At 39.8% G+C, this 20722-nt stretch overlaps 1 long non-coding RNA gene across 5 annotated transcripts in view; it reads left to right on the plus strand.

The window, feature by feature from the left end:
* LOC108517187 (uncharacterized) overlaps window positions 1-20722 on the plus strand; it is a 170506-nt gene that overhangs the window by 63755 nt on the left and 86029 nt on the right. Inside the window, exon 3 of one of the 5 annotated variants that reach the window (XR_001882030.1) lies at window positions 19103-19239. The exons of the other annotated variants lie outside the window; for them this stretch is intronic. This is a non-coding gene — a long non-coding RNA (uncharacterized LOC108517187). The remainder of the gene's footprint in view (window positions 1-19102; window positions 19240-20722) is intronic. 5 annotated transcript variants of the gene reach the window in all.

The raw sequence follows: 20722 nt of genomic DNA on the forward strand, positions 1-20722 counted from the left end.
CCCTCCCCCCCCAAAAAAAAAAAAAAAAAAAAAAAAAAAAAAAAAAAAAAATTCAGAAGTCTTGATTTTGTCTTGCTGACAAAAAATAGGCAATCCCTGTTCCTGATTCCACCAGCTACGGGTACAGAGTTGGCTACTGTCAGACCCACTAAATCATAACATCAAGCAAGCCCAGCAAACAATTGTAAGTTAGAAGTGGTACCTACTGAATTAGGCATGAGCTGGGCCAGAGGACATAGCATGCTTGTATCTCACCAGGAGGTAGCCCAGATCCCCAAAGTTCACCAGTATTGCACCCACACTTTTTCCCCCTCAGCTTACGTAGAGCTTTAGCCACATAAAGGATTCTTTTCTTTTTGTTGAGACTGAGTCTTGCTGTGGCACACAGGCTGGAGTGCAGTGGCACAATCTCTGCTCACTCTAACCTCCGCCTCCTGGGTTCAATTGAGTCTCCTGCCTCAGCCTCCCATGTAGCTGGGATTACAAGCATGAAGCACCACACCCAGCTAATTTTCGTATTTTTACTAGAGATGGGGTTTCACTGTGTTGGCCAGGCTGATCTCGAACTCCTGACCTCAGGTGATCCTGAGTGCTGGGATTACGGGCATAAGCCACTGCACCCAGTCCACATAAAGGATTCTTTATGACCATATAAAATAGGAGGATAAAGCTTCAGTTTGGTTCATAGATGGGTCAGCTCAATATCTCTGTGAAAGATGACAATAAACTGCTGTTACACTACAGCTTCACTCATAGGACCCTTAACATTATAGTGAAAGGAAATCCTACCTAGGGGCAGAACTTTGAGTGGTACACCTGGTCATCTACTTTATGTAGACAGAAAAATGACCCATGATAAGAATATGTGTGGACTGAGGAGCAGTGGCAAATGGTTTGGCTGATTGGTCAGGGCCCAGGAGGGAGATTAGAGGACTGTAGAGACAAGGCAGTCTGGAGTAGAGGCCAGTAGACAGACTTATGGGATTGGGCACCAAGTGTGAAGGTCTGTGTGTTGAATGATAATACCCACTACAGGGCATCCTACATGGAGGAAACACTAAAAACAATGTAGACAGAGTACTTGGGCTGACAAAGCCAGGCTGCCACTGGCTCCCCAGGGCTGACACAAAGAGCACATGAACAGAATAGTTATGGTGGCAGACACAGAGGCTATGCATATGTCCAACAGCATGAATGCATATTCACCAAGGCGTGTGTAGCTACTGCTGAATGCCCAACCTTCCAATAACAGAGACTAACACTGAATTTCCAATATAGTACCATGCTTTGAAGAGAACTACTAGCTATTGACAGCAAATTGATTACACTGGACCCCTTTCATCTAGGAAAGAGAACTGGTTCATCTTACCTGAAACTGATTAGTAGTATCGATATGAGATTGTCTTCTCTGCTTGTATGGCCTCAGGCAGAACTACCACCATATAAGAGTCTGAATAACATGGTTTTGAGCCAAGAAACCCACTTTGTAGCAAGGAGGTGTACTTGTTAGGGTTCTCCAAAGAAACAGAATCAATAGGATGTGTGTGTGTGCATGCGTGCGTGTGTGTGTGTGTCTGTGTGTGTGATTTATTATAAGGAATTTGTTCATGCAATTATGATGACTGGCAAGTCCAAAATCTGCAGAGCCAGTGTCTAGTTTGAGTCCAAAGGCCAAAAGCTTCTGTAGAACCAGGAAGAGCCGATGTTCCAGTTTGAAGACCACCAGGCAGGGGAATTATCTCTTACTCAGGGGAGGGACATCCTTTTGTTCTCTTCATGCTTTCAACTGATTGGAAAAGGCCCATCTATGTAAGGGAGGGCAATATGCTTTACTCAGTCTACCAATTTAAATATTAATCTCATCCAAAACACCTTCACAGAAACACCCAGAATAAAGTTTGACCAAATATCTAGGCACCCTGTGGCCCATTTAAGTTGACATAAAAAATTAACTATCACAGAGGGTGTATCAGTCATAGCAGTGGGCATGTGATTATGCAAGTCACCTGCACACAGAAGCTGCCAGTTGGATAGAGTAACAGATGGCCATTTTAACAGCACAGATGAGGCACCAGCTTGAAGGTGATACTCTGAGGTACACCTTGAATCAATGATGTTTATCTGGTGCTGTGTTTCCAATAGGTAGACTATGTGGGTGCAGAGACAAGTGGTAGAAGAGAGTGGCTCTGCTTCCAGGTACCCACTTGAAGAAGCTGTGCTTCCCATAACTGCAATTCTGGACATTTTTGGTTTAAAGGTCCTGATTCCTATAGGGGTAATGTGTCCACCAGGGACAGAGGAATTTCTGATTCCTATTAACTTTGAGTTGTGGCTGCCATCTGGTCATTTCAGACTTTTTATTTATTTATTTATTTTCTTTTAAGATGGAGTCCTGCTCTGTCGCCAGGCTGGAGTGCAGTGGCGAGATCTTGACTCACTGCAACCTCCACCTCTTGGGTTCAAGCAATTCTCCTGCCTCGGCCTCCCGAGTATCTGGGACTACAGGCACGCGCAACCACGCCCAGCTAATTTTCGTATTTTTAGTAGAGACGGGGTTTCACCATGTTGGCCAGGATGGTCTCGATCTCTTGACCTCATAATCTGCCTGCCTCAGCCTCCCAAAGTGCTGGAATTACAGGCATGAGCCACCGCGCCAGGCCCTATTTCAGACTTCTTATACCAAAAGATTGGCAAGCTACAGAAGGAATTACTATCCTGGCAGAAGTAACTGACCCTGGTGATCAGGCAGAGGCAGGTCTTCCACTGGGACAGTAAGCCTTACATGGAGGCAGGGAAGAATACATTTGACCAGCTAGCAATGCATTGAGACATCTCTTGGTACTACCTTGTCCAAATTGGCAGTAAATTGATAAGACACAGTAGTCAGGGAATCAGACCTTTTATGGATAAGTGTCTGAGTTGCCTCAATAATTAAGCCATCTAAACCAGAAAAGATAGTAGCTAAGGATGAATTGGTGGAGGCGAGAAGTGATGAATGTCAGTTGAGCTCCTTAGGCTAAGTACAGAAATGGGGCTACAGCGTATCGTAGTAATACTCTTATTTTAAATTTTCCCAGGGAAAGTGACTAACTAGAATCCTGAAGGAGCTGTTTCTGATGGGGTAAACCTTTTTTATATGAGTAAGTGGATTTGAGCAGCCCAAGGGGTGGACTATAGTGGATGCTGTGGTTTGAAGGCCATATTCTCCCTTTAAGAATGGGACACCTATTTCCCTGTGTCAGGAATGTAGCCTACTGTCAGCTCATAGCTGAATTGCTTTCCAGAAATTTCCCTTGCCCAAGAGCTCTGTCTCATTCAAATATATGTTCCCCTCTCCCCAAGAACAGCCCTCCTCCAATGACTGCTCAACTGAGGGGAAAGGGAGTGCAAAGGCCTGCGACCCTTACCTTAATTCAGGACAAATCTGAAAGGCAATCACACCTTCAAAGCTGAGACCATAATTGTGACTATATCACAGTTTAGTTTCTCCCTCTGCTTAATTTTGATTCTTTCCAGCAAACTTTCTGTTCACAAATAACTGTCCCAGAATCTGTTTCCAAGGAACTTAACCTAAGACAATAGGACCTATCAGTGACCATCCAAAGAGGCCTTAATTTTACTTTCACATGAAGTCATTTAAAAGCAAAAAAAAAAAAAAATTCACTTCTATTATGACACAACTTATTATGGTACATCTTTTCAGATACATGTGGGGCCTCCCTGGCAGCATAAGCTGCTGAAATAAATGAAACAGCTCTGTCAGTACCTGTAATTCACAGAGTTCTTGATGCAAATGTCATTTATTAAGTTCATTATGAAAATAACTAGCCTCTAAGTAGATTCCACATGATTCAGATATTTGAATTTTCTCTCTAGGCCAATCTGAACTAAGAATTATCTTAGGTTCATCCACAAGATGGATTTGGGAACTGTTGCTGGGTTCATTTTATGGGTCCAAAGTAGAGCAAGTTCCGTTGTCAGAGCATTTAGAAATATGAATATGGTTTGCTTCTTTTCTACCTCATTACCAAAATATATAGGATTATTTTAGCTTCAAAAGTGAGATAGGTAAATCCTGCTGTGTTCAAAGTTTAACAGGTATCTCAAACTGTTTTTCACATTGACTGGAAATATAAAGTCACAAAGCCTCAAGGCAAATGTAAGCTGAATCTTGCTGACTCTTTTTAAAATATCCAAATACTGCTATTTTTTTTTTAAATGTCTGGAACAACTGGTGATATTTCAAGAGGAAAAAAATGGAAATACTTTTTTTCTTCCTTTAGGCAGAAGTGAATTATTTCAAGCTCCAAGTGGTTCCAAATTCCACTGAGCTCCAGAGGGTGGATTTCCTGAGATTTCTAGTGGGCACAGTACTTGGCATAATAAACTTCTTCTCCTGCTCCATTCCCTCCACCTCAAAGAGCCACGTGCCCTCTAACCAGCCCTGGAGACAGACCTCAGTGTTGAATGATGGATAATAGTCATTTTCACCAATTCGCTTTAAGAACTATGTTTAGTTTCCAAATACTAAAGGAACAGGAACTGCTCCCTTAGGAGAACAGTAAAAATACAATCAAAGCAGTTTAAATTTCGAAGTTCAAATTCATAATGCTATGCTGCAGTCTAGTTTCCTCCCCATAGGAAATGTGGTATTACATACAGTACAAAGGGCTGCACTCACGTGGAAGGGTTAGTCCAAGGCTGTCAGAGCTGAGAAGGACCTTGGAGATTACCCATTTCTATGCCTTTCTTTTATAGATGAGACAAAAGCCTCCAGGGAAGTGATAGCAGAATGGAGAGGAAAAGAGACACAAAGTTAGATCCATAAAGTTCTTAAGTTTGTTCTTAGTTACTTTGTGACCAGCCTAAATATTAAGAGCATTCCTTTATGCAGTGATTTCTTTAATTTCTTTCACTTAGGGTCTGCCTCTCAGCCACAATTCCATTCCACCCTGCCTGCCCTCAACCTTGTAACCTCTCGTAGCAAGCTGACCTCATTGTTAAAGCTTCATATGTTAAAGAATATCTCTCAGAGAAGCTACCACATGTGTTATGGTCTTTTCTGTCAGCCTCTTTTAGGTAAAATGGATGAGAGTAAGGCCTGGCTGATGCTGATGGGGCATCATGCAGAAGCAGAAAGCTGTGTCTCCTCTTTGTTAATCTTGTATGCAGGGCCCAACAACCAATGCCCTCTTTCTCTTGAACAGGACAGAAAGGTCCTGTCTTTGTTTTCTTACCTAAACCAGCTCTAGAGACAGACGTTAGTGTCTCGATCACTGTGACTCCTTGGTTTACTTACTCTAACATGTCATGAACTATTTCATGTTCTTCCAAAGGCTTCCTAAGATTTCAACATCTATTTCAATCCCCATCCCCTCTCTTTCTCTACCTTTTCAACTATACTCTTTTTTTCCATGACAAAGGTGATGCTTCTTTTCTTAATTCAGTAAAGTTTTATACAAAAGTCTCTTGTAATGCTACATCTATCTACATATAATATATATGTTATTTTGTGTAAAGCCTGGTCTATGATAACATAAAGTCAATAAATGATAGCAATTATTTTAATTATCAAAATAAATTTTAGAGATTCAAGTTAGCATACACAATGGAAATACATTGACAATCTAAAAACTATACTAAAACATAAACTCAAGACTTTATTCCTCTTCCTATTCTATCAAAATCTGTGCCAAGTAAAAAAATAAAAATTGTTCTTTTCTTTATTTCCACATTTTCTGCTGAAATGCCTCTTATGGGTAAACAGTTTGGAAGAGAAGAGCTGAAGTCCAGAAAACTGACACATTAGATAATTAGGCAGTGAATAATTGAGAGGCAACTGAAATGAGTATGAATTTTTAAAATGGCATCACAGGCTAAGATCACATCTCTCAATCAGATAATATTGTTAATTAAGACATCTGATTTCCACTAAAGTTTGTAAAAACTGCAGGCAGATGTTCTCATTCATTTTATAGATGATAAACCTGAGGCTTAACGAGACTGTATGATTTGTCCAAAGTAAAACAAAACAAAACAAAACAAAAGCATGCTGATAACAGGGCAAGATAGTAACAGGGTATGAATTCACATTTTTTCAGTACTTTTTTTTGAGCTAAATTACATCTGTGAAGAAGTGTGCAGATTTTAAGTATACACCTCAATAGGCTTTCACAAACTGAACACATTAATGTATACACCACCTAGATCAAGATGTATAATATTAAGAGCATGTAGAAGTTCCCTAATAAGGCATATATAAAAGAAGCCAGATCTTTTGACTCTGGGATGAACCTCAATCTATAAAGGTCCTTAGCATGATTGGACTTTTTTTCCTGATATACACAGCAATGGAATGGCAAGATCAGAGTGCTGAGGGGTTAAAACGGACTGAAAATCTTTGTACGCTATTGGTGTGAAGCAGTACAATACTATAAGTGCTATGGAAGACCACTCAACGGAGGTCCTGGAAACCTGTTTAAAATACTGGTCTGTTGTTTATTAGACATGTCATCTTCCACAAGGCTTAGTGCCTTTGCAATTCTTACTCCCTCTTTCCAAATTGCTCCTCCCCTTTCTTTTTGTCCTGAGTAACTAACTCCTACCAATCTTTCAGGACTGAGCTTAATCCTCACTTCAGTGAGAGCCTTCCTAACATCCCCAATTCAGATTCCATTTTGCCATTACTTGTCTCACAGAAACTAGCACTTCTCCCTAAAAAAATAACTTATCTAAATTTGTCCTTTATACGTGATTATTTTGTAAGTATTGTTTGTTGATAATAATATCTGCATCCTCAGCTGGTAAGTTCTGCAAGGGTAGAGTCGTGTCTGTTTTGCTTGCTACACATGTTTGGGGTTGCTGTGACTATCCTCAAGTTCGATAATTTGCTAAGAGGACTCCCAGGACTCAGCAGATACTTGTGCTTACAGTTGTGATTGTTGGAGTGAAAGGATACTGTGCACAATCAGCAAAGGGAAATGGCACATGGTTGACACTCAGGGAAATCGAGCACCAACTTCCAAGCATCCTTTCCCAGTGGAGTCGCACAAGATGCACTTAATCTCTCCAGCAATGAGTTGTGACATGTAAAACGTTGCCAACCAGAGAAACTCAGAGACCCAGTGTCCAGTGTTTATACCGGGGCTAACCACATATGGATCCTCTGCCAAGTACATACCTAAATCCCAGACTCCCAGAAGGAAAGCAGGTGTTGAGCACACACCACGTTGTCTATATAAATAGTTTCAGCACCATGAGTCACTCTTACCAGTTCTGGGAATGGAAGGAACTCTCCTAAAATTTCTGTTCCCAGATGTGAGGACACCAATTCCATGAATGGTTCTCAAAATAAGGATTTAGTTTGGGAAACTATCAGGAGATGTTGGTTACCAGGCTTAAATAATTTGCTGGTCTTTCTTTAATTGCAGGAGTTTCAGACACTTCAGTTTATATAAATCTCCAAGGTGGTAAGGGAAGGTAGAATATGCAGTGTTTCGCAGTACATTTTTACCCTCTCATTTTTTAAGAGATTAGTGTTCTGGGAGAACATGTTGACAAATGTTGCTCTAATTCCAGCCCCCTTTTTTCAGACCAGTCACCTTCCCACCTCAGCATGTTGTGCTGTCAAGGTTTAGGATAGAATGGTTCAATGAACACCTTTCAGGTTGCATGGAACATGTTAGAGCTACAATTGCTTAGCCTATTAATGCTTTTACTTCCTTCTAAGCCACTTACACTCATGATCATAACCCCATAACACACAGCAGTGACCTGAATCACAGATAATAGGAGAGTAGAGGGTTTAAGCATATATTTTTACCAATAGCAAGACAATATTTATTCAACATCCCACCTTATATGATCCAATTTCTGTTTCTTGGCAGAATTTTGCAAAGGTAATTCAGTTTTGCAAAGGTAACTTAATTGAAACTCATTAGCATGTTACTGACCATACAGCACGAATAGTGTAGAACAGAAGTAATTAACCACCGTTCCAGCTGAAAACCTACATTCAGCTCCTTTTCTATTTTCTTCATGGCTTCTGGGGTTGAGACTACTGAGGTGAAAGCTGTGTCAAAGAAGTCATAAATAAAACCACTGCTTTGGATAATTAATATATAGTACTATGATTTTTTTCAAGTCAAAACTATTACTTTTGACAAAATACTATGTATATTCATACAGAAACTCATTTGGAATAATTGTTTTATATAAACACTAGAGGAACACCTTATTTTTCTTCCTGGGTTTAATTGAACAATTTTAATACAAAGCAAATTAGGTAAAATAGGATCCAAGCTTCTCTGCAAAGTAATAGTTTACTAAGTTTAGCTAGATGTATGCTTAATGAAAAACCATAATTTTCTCCATGGTTGGAGGAACTGAGACAATGGTTGTTTGTCAAATAATTCAGACCATATATTTAGACTCCTCAGCCACCTCTGAAGGTATTGGTAAATTAGCTGGCATCAAGTCTCAACCATGGGCAATTAATGGAAACAATTACAGCCCCAGAGAGTGACAAATTTTCTTCTAATTCTAAAGACAGGGACCAAGGCTTTATATTTTCATAATGAGAATTTTAAAAACTATCTCAAAAATGATGCTTGGCTTCTGCAGTTGGATAGAGAATGTCCTATGATCATTAGGTCTGATCTGTTCTAGAGACAGAGTTGTTAGCAACTCCCAGCCAGGAAGTACGGATAACTCAGTGGATGGCTCCCTCCACATCAGAGGAAAAACATCTCTGCTCCACTATCATTCTATGCCAAGGAAATACTGCTTGAGGGTTAATAATAAACTTCTATTCCTTGGTAAAAATATAATAAAGTCAATGTAGTAATACAAATGAGATAAATCAAAATAAAGCCCTTGAATTCCAGTACTTTGTGTGTTTTCTGTCCTTTGTGCAGCATCACAGGGGTGTATCGATTTATTTCAAGGTTGTTAAGTTCTATCATTCACTACCACCATCTCATAAGAAAAAGCGACACTTTTAAGGCAACAAAATTGAAAGGCATCACAATAAGCTATTTAGCAAAGGTCTGGAATGTCCTCAAGACAGTCAATGTCTAGGATAGAGTGTTTCCTCAAGGAGTGGAGCTATTCCTCATGGCACTGTCTGCAGAGGGTTTGTTGAAAAATCATAGCAGAGACCCGGCAGCTGCACCATACATCACATATCAGAGTCTTAGGAAAAGGAGATGCACTTTGGAATGGAGATGCTGGAATTAATGCATAGTTAAGAGGTATTTGGACTTTATCATTTTACTGACCAGTAGTAGCTGGTCACTTTTAAAAAATGGGGTATATTATAGAGGCAAAATTTTTAAGTTAAGATGTATATTTTAAAATATTGTCATTTATTATTACTATTTCATGTGGAAAATAAAAAGGCATTTAATAGCAACAAAAGGAAAACATAGTTCCCAAATGAAACATCATATTTAAATTTAAAAGAAAATAAGAGCTTTGTGAAAAATGTATCCTATTACCCTATTGCTTTTCTAGATAGAGTGGTGAAAATTTTATCAAGGGTCAAGACCACTCAGTGGACATGGATAAGAACCACCGATGTGCGTGATATTAATGTTGTCCTTTTCACCTAGTAGATATCTTTACAGTGAGATTTGAGAATCTTTGATTTTGCAAAGATTACTACTTCAGCTGCCTGCTGCTATTCACAGAACAAATGATGGTTGAACTCCTGGCAGGCAAAATTTCACTTATTTGTTCTGAAAATATTTAATGATGTCATTTTATCTCAAGATCCAAATCAAATAGAAAACACAAAACAATAAACACAAGGTGTCAGGTGTCTGGCTTATACAATCCTTTTAAGAAATTATCTACAAACACAGCATCAGAATTAGTTGGTGATACTTTTAAAAACAATGAAGATTATGGAGCCATACCCAAGATCTGCTTAAATCAGAAACATTAGGAGTAAAGCCTAGGAATCCACATTTGTAACATGCTCTGCAAGTGATTCTTATACACACCACATTTTGAAAATAACTTTTTTGGATGACCCCAGATGGACAAGATGATATCCTGTTCTGGGGGCCAAATTAAGTTATTTTTAGCTGCATTTTGAAGGATGGGTAGGACTTGAGGATTATAATTGGAAGGAAGGGGAATTCTTTTTAGAAATAATGATATCCACGGAAACATAGAGGCAGGAGAACAAATTGTATTCGGCAAATGGTGAGGAGACCAGTGTTGGAGACAAGCTATAATGTAGGGGAATAGCAAAAATAAAAATGAAGAAGCAATTAGGAGTGAGATCGTGATTGGCTGTCCCACTAGAAAGCATCTGCTTCCTATATAACAAAGAAATAGAAGGTCCTCCAAGTATAGGTGACCTAAGCAAATATAGTAAATGTTACAGGTTCAAAGATGGTAGAGAGGTGGGAATGGGGAGTTCTGCAGAGCAGGCACTCCTCTATTTTCAATTATCTGTTTACTTATTAATATTCAACTTTGATCCAAAAATTTAGGAACAAGCTCTGACAATCTGATTTCATTAACAGAATTAATAAATGAGCTTTGTTGATGTGTCTGCATTGTAACATCCTCAGATAAAGCAGTGCTAATCAACTGCTGTGGTGGATAAAGATAAGCACACAAAGACTGTGATGTAGTTTCCCTCCCTTTTTATAATTAACTTTTGAATCTGTCATGCTTTTCAGGGTCTAAAATAAAATAGTAGGCAGTGAAAGTTTTATCATCAATTGCATTTAATAACATCAATGGATATTAGATCTTATTGTACTATTCAATATTTTACTTTTTATTTAAACTACATATTCTATCAGACTCTATATTTTCATGCTGTTTCATTCTTAAACTGCTTTCATTTCCAATTCAGGGATATCTGTAGTTCTTACTATTTGAGTGCATGAGTTAAACCTTCCATCTACTGGCTCAGAAGGAGGCCTGTCCACCATGAGACCAATCCAGTGCTGAGCCACAAGCTGTCATGGTGAAAGAACCCTATAACCACATTTTGATGTTTTTTTCTTCTTGGCCACTTATTTCATCAGATATTATTCTACAGCTGCCAAACTCCATACTACCACCACTGTTCATGGCACACAACTCTAGACCAGTTTGAAATTAGGTGTTCATGTTCAAATTCTGACCTGATCACAGGTCATGGGCTTAGTGTGGAAGAATAATTCAATGTCATGTGGCACAGAACGTGGCCAGCTATATAAGCAATCACCTGTAAATAACTCTTGAACCCCTTTGGAAGGGAGTTGTGGTCATGAGATATTACATTACTGACCTTTCTACTACAGCATACTAGTCAGTACAGGGGGGATCTTTTGGCACAGGCAACCTAGTTTATAAAACCAACATACAATGTGCTTAAAAAGAGAGTCAATTCATCCATCCTCAAATGATGAAGGCTTGATTCTGGAAGCTTGACCATGAGTGACCAAACTGTTGTAGAGAAGTGGCACCTTTCTGATCTGAGTCATAAATAGTGGCATAGGATACGATTTCAAGTCCAAATTTTGCAGCATCAAATTCAAATTTATCAATAAAATATTTAAACTCTTCAAGATGAAAAATCTGTGTGTTCAACCAGTAGACCATAGCGAACACAAATTGAATATCCAAGTCTGAATGCAAAAGTGATTTCATAGCTCCAGAGCTTTATCCTCCAAACCAATAATAATAATAATAATAATAATAATAATAATAAAAATAATAATAACAATAAAAACTATGTAGCTGGAGCAGTCAGGTCCTCTGAATCACTGCCAGGGATTCCTAGCTGGTCTTATTGTAATGCTGGGTTCTCATAAGCACTGCCACTAAGAGTGGAGGTGGAGGCATAAGCAAAGGACATACCAGTGTCTCCAACTCTCTTATGCCTGGGCACTGGGCCTCCACAGCACCTGCACACAACCCAGTAGCCCCACGGGATAGGGCCAGTGTCACAGCCCACAGGCTATGTGCTTTTTATGTTTTCTGTTTGCAATCGCACTGCAAATTACAGAGCCTGTGTTGCTGTTAATGTTGTCATGACTGAAACACTGATGAATGATTTGAAGCCATTTCCCAAGTAGCATGAATCAGCTTGTCATTCTGGCTTAACACCCAAACTGTTGTTTGCAAAAACTACTTTAACCTTCTAGTTTTCTCTAGATTTTCTCTGTCCAGAACCCAACAATCAACTGTAGCAATCTCTTTATGTCTCCCAACATATTTTTGTAATATTCCCCCCAACAAGGCATGGAACTTCTCCGTTTCCACCCTCCTATTTTAGGAAGTGTGAGTTTAAAGAGTTGATAGAGGCCTCTCCAAAACAGTGGTTTCTTCCTTGGTTCTGGTATATTTTCTTGTCCAAGAATGTCCTTGCCAGGCAGATCATTTCTCCCCCTCTTTCTCTATACAGAAGAAAGGCTAAACGGCTCAAGGGAAGGGTCATAGCATCTAAAGTCTGGCAGATGGTTGTGAGTGGTGTGACTGGGGAAATGTTGTTCCACTTCATTGAACTTCAGTTTTCTCTGTAAGATTAAAACTGGGGATGAGAAATAGCTAATTAGTGTTTGTCATGGAGCAGGTATTCCAGTGATGGATGTATATTGATTAATATATACATCAGTAATGAGGACTTAATATATTGAAAATATATACATAGTCTAGTGATCAGTCTATCTGGTTAAAGCCATACCACTGGATACTTCTTCTTGGATTTCTATGATAAACTAGATAGATAGATAGATAGATAGATAGATAGATAGATAGATAGATAGATAGATGGGTTCAAGAAAGTTATTTTTAGAACAGATGGGAAAAACCTGGAAGTCACTAACCCTCCACCTCCCATGGGTCTGTAAAATAAGCCGTCTTAAGTCAGCTGTGGGATGGATAGAGCCATTGATTTGATCTGGTCAGTGAAGCTACCCAGAAATCAGAGTTGAGCTAGAAGAGATACTGAAGAGTTAGCAAACATTCTTTCTCCATCTTAAAATTTTACTGACTGTGGCCTGGCCAGTTAGAACCCAGCTGGAAAACGGAAATATCTCCTAGTATATGAGGGAAGTATTTTGCTTCTCCCTGAAGTGACATGTATTACAGATGATATATAGGCATCATATATATTATACCCCCCCACACACACTTAGTAGAACAATAGTCGGAGTTTTTGTCATTTCTTTGCCAAACTATCTTCAAAGTACCTTAGAAACTGAAAAATCACTGAAATGTAATATTGGGCATCTGAATAGCTAGATTCTAACAGTAGCGTACTGGTAAACCTACTCTCTTGAAGAAAAGAAAAAATGGTTTGTAGTGTTTGCTGATTTCTGTGGTGTAAATATTCCCACAGTGGTTGATTTCAAGCTATCAACCTGACATCATCAAACACAGAATTGGTAAGAGAAGAGCATAGCTGGCTCTCGTGAGCTGGTACAAGCCAATTCTAACACAGCAGTGGTTCTAAACCAGCTTTGGAATTTATAAGACATGTGTTTTGTGAACCAAACCTTACTGTCTGGGTTTCTGTTTTCTCATACGTACATCAAAGAAATTAAACAAGACTAAAGTTTTTCAATTTGGATGTTAATAATAACTACACACACACACACACATACATAAATATATTACACATGTATATGTACACAAATCTGTGTATGTGTATGTATATACACATATATACACATATGTTCTTTGCTCACAGACACTTGAGAAACTGTGGATGAAACAAAATTAAGTAGGTCTCTGTATAGCAGGATCTCTTAGAGACTTTCATACGCTGATTATGTAAGAGGAAGCTATAGTATTTAGCTTTTCCTAAACATTTTTTGTGGCATAGCTATTAACAACAACCAGGCATCTGTGTTTGATATTTTTGCAGCTTTGAAATCCAATTTTTAAAAAGAAAAGAAAGAGGTCTCAAAAAGTTACCACCCTCTTCCTCACGCACACTTTCCAACTCCATTCCTCACTTTTAAGTTAGGGGAGCTAACTTTTGTTGCGTACCTACTAAGTGCTGCTTCTGAAACTCAGCTATACCAAGGTTTTCTACCCTGAAAGACAGAAATTATCTCCCACCGGCCGGGCGCAGTGACTCACGCCCGTAATCCCAGCACTTTGGGAGGCCGAGGCGGGAGGATCACAAGGTCAGGAGATCGACACCTTCCTGGCTAACACGGTGAAACCCCGTCTCTACTGAAAATACAAAAATGAGCCAGGCGTGGTAGCGGGCGCCTGTAGTCCCAGCTACTCGGGAGGCCGAGGCAGGAGAATGGCGGGAACCCGGGAGGCGGAGCTTGCAGTGAGCCGAGATGGCACCACTGCACTCCAGCCTGGGCGACAGTGCGAGACTCCGTCTTAAAAGAAAAAGGAAATTATAAATCTGAGCTTCACTAGAAAATTTGGCCAAAGCCATAGTTTATTTGGAGTGAAGGAGGCAGCAAACACTGCCAGTCAAGAAGTACCTCTCCCACGGAGCCTATTTAGAAACAAAAGTGAAATCTAATTCACATTCACATAACCACAATCGATTCTGTAGGTGGAGAGCGATTTTAGCAATAGTGACACCTTGTGGCTTTATCTGCCGTGGCTTAGTAGCCAGGAAGGCTAAAAGAGATTCCTTTCCAGACAAGTCACCCACTGAGAGCAGTTGAACCAAAGTGGAAAGAGTGCTGATAATTTTGCAGGGTTATCATTTTGTTTTTTCTGAAATAACCTGAGATAAAGGCATCAGAGCTGTCTTTTGTTCCTCCTTTTCTCTTATCCTTAGTTCTTTTCTTGCATTCCTATGATAAACTAAGAAGCAAGTAAGTGTACATTTATATCCTACTCCACCTATATCCAAAACAAAATAGTCTGTTTTAAATGCAAAGGTGACTCCTCATTATACAAAACACTAATGGCCTTAATTTCCATGGGACTTGCAGTTTCTGAGTGCCTCTCTTTATATTCTTTTCTTGTGTTTTCAGAGAGACTTCAGATGCTGCCTAATAAGATGAAAAAACAAACACATCTTTCTAAAGCAGCCAAAGTGCTTTTAGGTTCTTAGAAGATGACAGGGCTGCTGTCATTTGAAGAGACATCTGGAAGCCTATCTTACAAAGATGAGGGAAAATAGGAAAACCAAAACTGGACAATAGAGTAGAGAAAGCAAGTTAAAAAAAAAAAGAAAAGAAAAGAAAAAGGACTTTTACCAGCCCTTTATTATAAGACCAAGGACATACACTGGATTCTCAGACTTCACAAGGAGCCAAAACATTGTTTATAACTTCCATTTGGAATTCTAGAGTGGAGAATTAAGGATGCATGTGAACTTGTTGCAGATTTTCAGGAGTTAAGGCAGTGGGGAGAGAAAAGGTTTAAATTATGCAGAGGCACCATGACTCAGAAAGCAAAATAAAGAAGTGGAAAATGAATGTTTGTGACTTCCATTTATGGCATGCTGCAGGCACATCAACTCTCTGAGCTTCTGTTATGCTACCCACAGAAAAGAGATAAATACCTAGAGGGAGGCAGGACAGTCACACACAAGACCAACTCTAAAGCGCTGTGTTTAGCTTGGTGACCTGGTAACTGCACGTGTGCCCTCTCTCCTTGGTTGACAGGGGAAAAAGATGGTGATGGGAGCTCAGAACAAGGGTAAAAGAAAATGGGACTTAAGGAAGATGTAGAAAGGTTCAGAGGGAAAGAATGGGATTAAGGGAAGGAAGCAAACAAGCAAGGAGGGTTTGTGAGTACTGTCAGAGACAAGAGACCAACAAAACTATTTTCTCCAAGTAAGTCTTGCTTCCAGTTACCTGTAGAGAAATCTGTCCTCAAAATCCCTGGATGAAGGGGCCAGGGGCAGTGAACACAGGAAGTAGAGCAGGGATTCCATGTTTCTGAACTGTTTCTCATATTCTTTTTTTCCACTAGAATATTCTTCCAACTCTCATCTCCGATTCAAAATGTTTACTTGTCTCTCTAGTAGCACCTCACATGACTAGTAAGCCCTTTCAAAGGGGTATGCACACCACTGGATACCCCTTCTCAATAATGGCTTAGCAAACACTGCAGAGCACCCACTGTGCACTAGACACGCCAGCAGCACCTGGATGCAGAGAATGAAGTAACAATCCCCTCAGCCCTCCAATTAGCAGCTCACTCAAGAATGCTCTGAATCTCCTTCCCATTCTACATCACTGCATCTCTCTTGCTGTGCTTACTATTGTTATTGTAAACAATTGCTTTCTTCCCAAGATGGGTCCTAAACTACATGGGGGTAGAGACAATGTTTCCATCTTTGCATCTCTCTCTGCACAGTCCCAAAGCCACTGAACACAGCAGATGCCTCCTGAATAAATGGTCATGTATTTGAGTTGAATGCCTAACTGACTGTGAGGTTAGGACTTGCTGTTGCTTCCATTCCCAAAGTGCTATGCTCCAACCTAGTGAGATAGAGGTAGTGTTTTCCTGATTGGCTTTTGGCTAGGGAAGGCTAAAGTTCAGCCAGCAAAGAGATTTAGCAGGAGGGCCAGCCAAAAGAGTGCACCAGGGAAATGGAGGTCTGTGGGTAGATAACATCAGATTGGTTAGGAGGCTAAACAGAAAGCGAAGTGGACCCAACCATCCCACCACAAGCATCCCGCCTGCCTTCGATCTAGATCTGAACATTCCTTTATTCTTCCTGTCTCCAAACCAGTTCCTAGCTGCCCTAGCCCCTCTGGGCAGCTCTTCTTGGTAGAGTTACAACAGCAGCTATTCCAAGTACAGGAAGCTGTCTTGTAAACAGTAATTTGTTTATATCAAATGTGTAGGACTAGAAACAAGGTAGTACATGATAACTTTAATTAACACATTCTCAGATAAGACAGCCCTATTTTGAAACAACAAAAAGGAAAAAAAAAATCTTCATAATTCATCCTGAGGAAATAAAGCTCCTTATAACAAAACAACAAAGTTATCTGTCAGAAGCTGCCAGGGCACTGCCCCTTAATCAGCAGGAATGGGTGGCCAGATGCCCTGTGTGGATGGAGAGCGGCAGCCAGACCGGCTAATCAGTAGATCCCCGACGTCGCTTCACAGTGCAGCGTCTACCCACGGATGTTTCTCTGACCTCAGTTCCCAATCTGGTCTCCTCACTTCTCTTTTCTGTCATTAGAAAACTCCAAGCCAATAAAGATATTTCATTTTATTTTATTTTTTAAAGAAAGGCATTTCAGAGATTGAGAGTGGAGAGAGAGCAAACAGCAAAACACACTGATCTCCCACTACACTTTCTGCTGTGCCTCTTTGGGCTATGAAGGCCAAACTCATTTAGTCCCTTTCAGGCAGGCCATTTCCCTCAGGATAGCGAACCTGGTATAAAGGGGTCTGGAAGGCCAGTGTTCAGTGATCTCTAGGTACCTGAAGAACTCCGAGTCGCCTCTACCGGTCACCTCCTCCCTGTGCTGACTTGTCCAGCTGTTTCCTCCATGACTGAGTGCAGATGACATTGCTCCCTTTCCCCATTCCAAGGTTCTCAGAGGCATTGCCTGTGGTTGACAGAACATTTTGTACCATTTTAATTGGTATTTAAGGATATTTTCAAGCTAGAGTTATATAGTTTTCCCTTTCTTTGCAGACGTCCTATAAGGCTATTTCTACGTCTCTTATTCATTTTTTGCTTATAAATTATTAATATGCATGATAGATGCTCACTTTAGAAAAATGTGAATCCTAAAAAATATAAACTGGTAATAAAAATCCCAAAATCTCACCATTAATTACTAAGCTACTAATGTTTCTGTAATCCTACTTTAAGGCATCCATTCTGTCTCCCTTTCTCTCTCTTACTGAATATACCAAAATGGACAGATCTATTCTATCCAATCTCTGTCTCATACAGATTTTCTCAACTGCATTGTATGGAGACAGAGGAATACAGAATTGAGCACCAGGAAAGTTTTAGGGTGCTTTTATTCCTAAGGTCTCCACCATGAACTGAGTTTATGGAGAAGCCACTCCTCAACACAAGTACCATTTAGGAACTTCTTTCCCTATTTAGGTCACCTTCCTACTGGCCTCTTGATATCAATAAACAAGTTGTCAGAAAACAAAACTACCATGGCAGAAGAAAGTGACAGACGCATAAAGTACCAAAATATCTCAAAGTTTATCAAAAATCCTGCCTCAAGTAGGGAAAGTGCAATCCATTTTCCTTCCCAGTGAATAGGTGGCAAAAGGATTTTCTTCTCAAATATTCATTTTAAGATAAGGAGCAGGGAGACAGAGATCTATATGCATTTGATTTGGGATGGTTTCTTTGAAGGTTACTTTGGTGGAATTGCAACTTTAAAGCTATGATGTCGCTTTATCAGAGCAAAATGAATGAATGTAAATGGCAGGTAGTCATTGGCAGAGAAAAATTTCCAGTTGTCAGAAAAGGAAAAAATGTGCAGAGATACACTAGAAAAGCAGGCTGGGTAATAGTGGAGATGCTTCTCTTCCAGTTATCTCTAAAAGGAAGTTTGGTATAGTGAGGATTTGAATTTGTTCAGCCCTTTTTTATCAGAGTTTTTCACATTATTAAGGAGGAAGAGTAATAGAATAAGTCCTCTGCTGGCAGCTTTCCTATCTTGTGGTTTATTAGTGTGTATGTTTCACTAGTAGGGCATAGAACAAAGATTCTAGGGAGGGGACACAAGAATAAAGTTAAGGGAATAAGCTTTCGGCATGTCTGCCTAGGGTTGAATCCAGCTTTCCCATATACTTTTTGAGTGACTTCACCAAGTTGACTGGTCTGGTCTCATCTATATAAGGATAATAAAATGAGTTCTTACCTTACAGGGACACTATAAAGATAAAGCAATGTAACTAAATATCTTGAACTTAGTATGTACTAAAACTTTAGTTGTATTCTAGAAGCTCTGCCAAAAACGAAAGGCAGAAACTTAGGTGGTTTGACCTCTCCCTGATCCTCTTCAGCCGAAGGTATTGCTTTTAAGGCCAAGACCTCTCATGTATTTAGCAGGTACATATTTTGGTCCACAAACTTGAGTGTGCATGAACTCTTCACCTTGTATCATCCTTCAGAGCAGTCGGAGTTTTGTATCAGTTATGACTGTCTCTTTTCCCTTGGTTGTGGCAGAATCTCAAAGATTTCTGAGGTACCTGGAGGGGATGAGCTGCTGATGTCCAGTATATCCCGGCTGCTACTGACTTCCTGATGGTTGTTGCCTACTGTGGTCCTTTAGAAGTTCCCTGATTCATTGTGTCCCTACCCATGTAAGTAAGAGAGTCTTAAGCTAATACTTAACTAAGGTGCCAAGATCTCCCTCCTGAGACGCCCCTTGGCTCAGAGGAATGAGCCCTGTCTCATACCCATTACCCCCTCAAAGGCTTTCTCCCCCATCACCCTCCTAGCAAAATCTCAACTGATACAACTTTTCCAGCAATGTGCCTTGGGATTCTTCTGTCTTTCATCCTACTCAAATTCTGGCTGCAAGGACTACAAGAACCACAAAGCCTGGTAACTTGCTTTAAAAAAAAAAATGGAGGCAGGAAAATCTTAGGGACAAGAAGGACAAAGTAATATTTCAATTTTTTTGCCACAGACACAGGATACCATCCATTTTCTTTAATGCCAGAGTAGTCAAATGGGAAATTTTTTCCTGCTACATTCAGCCTTAAAAAAGTATGTTGTAAGAAATATAGTATGAGAATTACTTGTGAGTGTAATTATTTAGCCACATTTCTGCCTTATAGGGCTCTTCCATCCAGGAAATCCCCACATACAGGGGCCATTCTTGGCCTCTGCTCACTCCTCCCTCAGCCTCAAGCACATTTGCCTCCACCTTCTATCTAAGAGCTGTTTCTTAGCTCTCAACGCCTGGAACAAATGCTTTCTCCTCCATGAAGTCCTTGGTGATTCTTCACACCCTCCTCTTTAATTCTAATGAACCACTTCTTTCTCTCACAGCACCATATTCATACCACTACTCAACAGTTACTTCTTCGGTAGTTTGGACTAGTATTTTCTGTTTCTGCTTTCTCAGGATGATAAGCATCTTGAAAACAAGTTAGGGTAGTGACAAATAACTTACTGCTAAAAAGAATTTGAGTCCATTTTAATTAAAGTAATGATGTAAGAGAGAAACTAGGTTGCAATGAAAGTCTAGTAAGTTTCTTTATGTTTAAAGGAGAGAACACAAGGGATTTTTTGTTTGTTTACTTTGTTTATCTTTTCAGGGATTTTTTATAAGACAATAATTCTTTATTTTTACATTTATTAATTATTGGAATTTCTTCTTTTATATTATTATTATACTTTAAGTTCTAGGGTACATGTGCACAACGTGCAGGTTTGTTACATATGTATACGTGTGCCATGTTGGTGTGCTGCACCCATTAACTCATTAATGTAACTCATCATTTACATTAGGTGTATCTCCTAATGCTATCCCTCCCCCCTCGCCCCTCCCCACAATGGGCCCCTGTGTGTGATGCTCCCCTTCCTGTGTCCAAGTGTTCTCATTGTTCAATTCCCACCTATGAGTGAAAACATGTGGTGTTTGGTTTTCTGTTCTTGCGATAGTTTGCTGAGAATGATGGTTTCCAGCTGCATCCATGTCCCTACAAAGGACATGAACTCATCCTTTTTTATGGCTGCATAGTATTCCATGGTGTATATGTGCCACATTTTCTTAATCCAGTCTGTCACTGATGGACATTTGGGTTGATTCCAAGTCTTTGCTATTGTGAATAGTGC

This window comes from Rhinopithecus bieti, unplaced genomic scaffold (genome assembly GCF_001698545.2).
Source record: "Rhinopithecus bieti isolate Rb0 unplaced genomic scaffold, ASM169854v2 scaffold_39006, whole genome shotgun sequence".
Taxonomy (NCBI): Eukaryota; Metazoa; Chordata; class Mammalia; order Primates; family Cercopithecidae; genus Rhinopithecus; species Rhinopithecus bieti.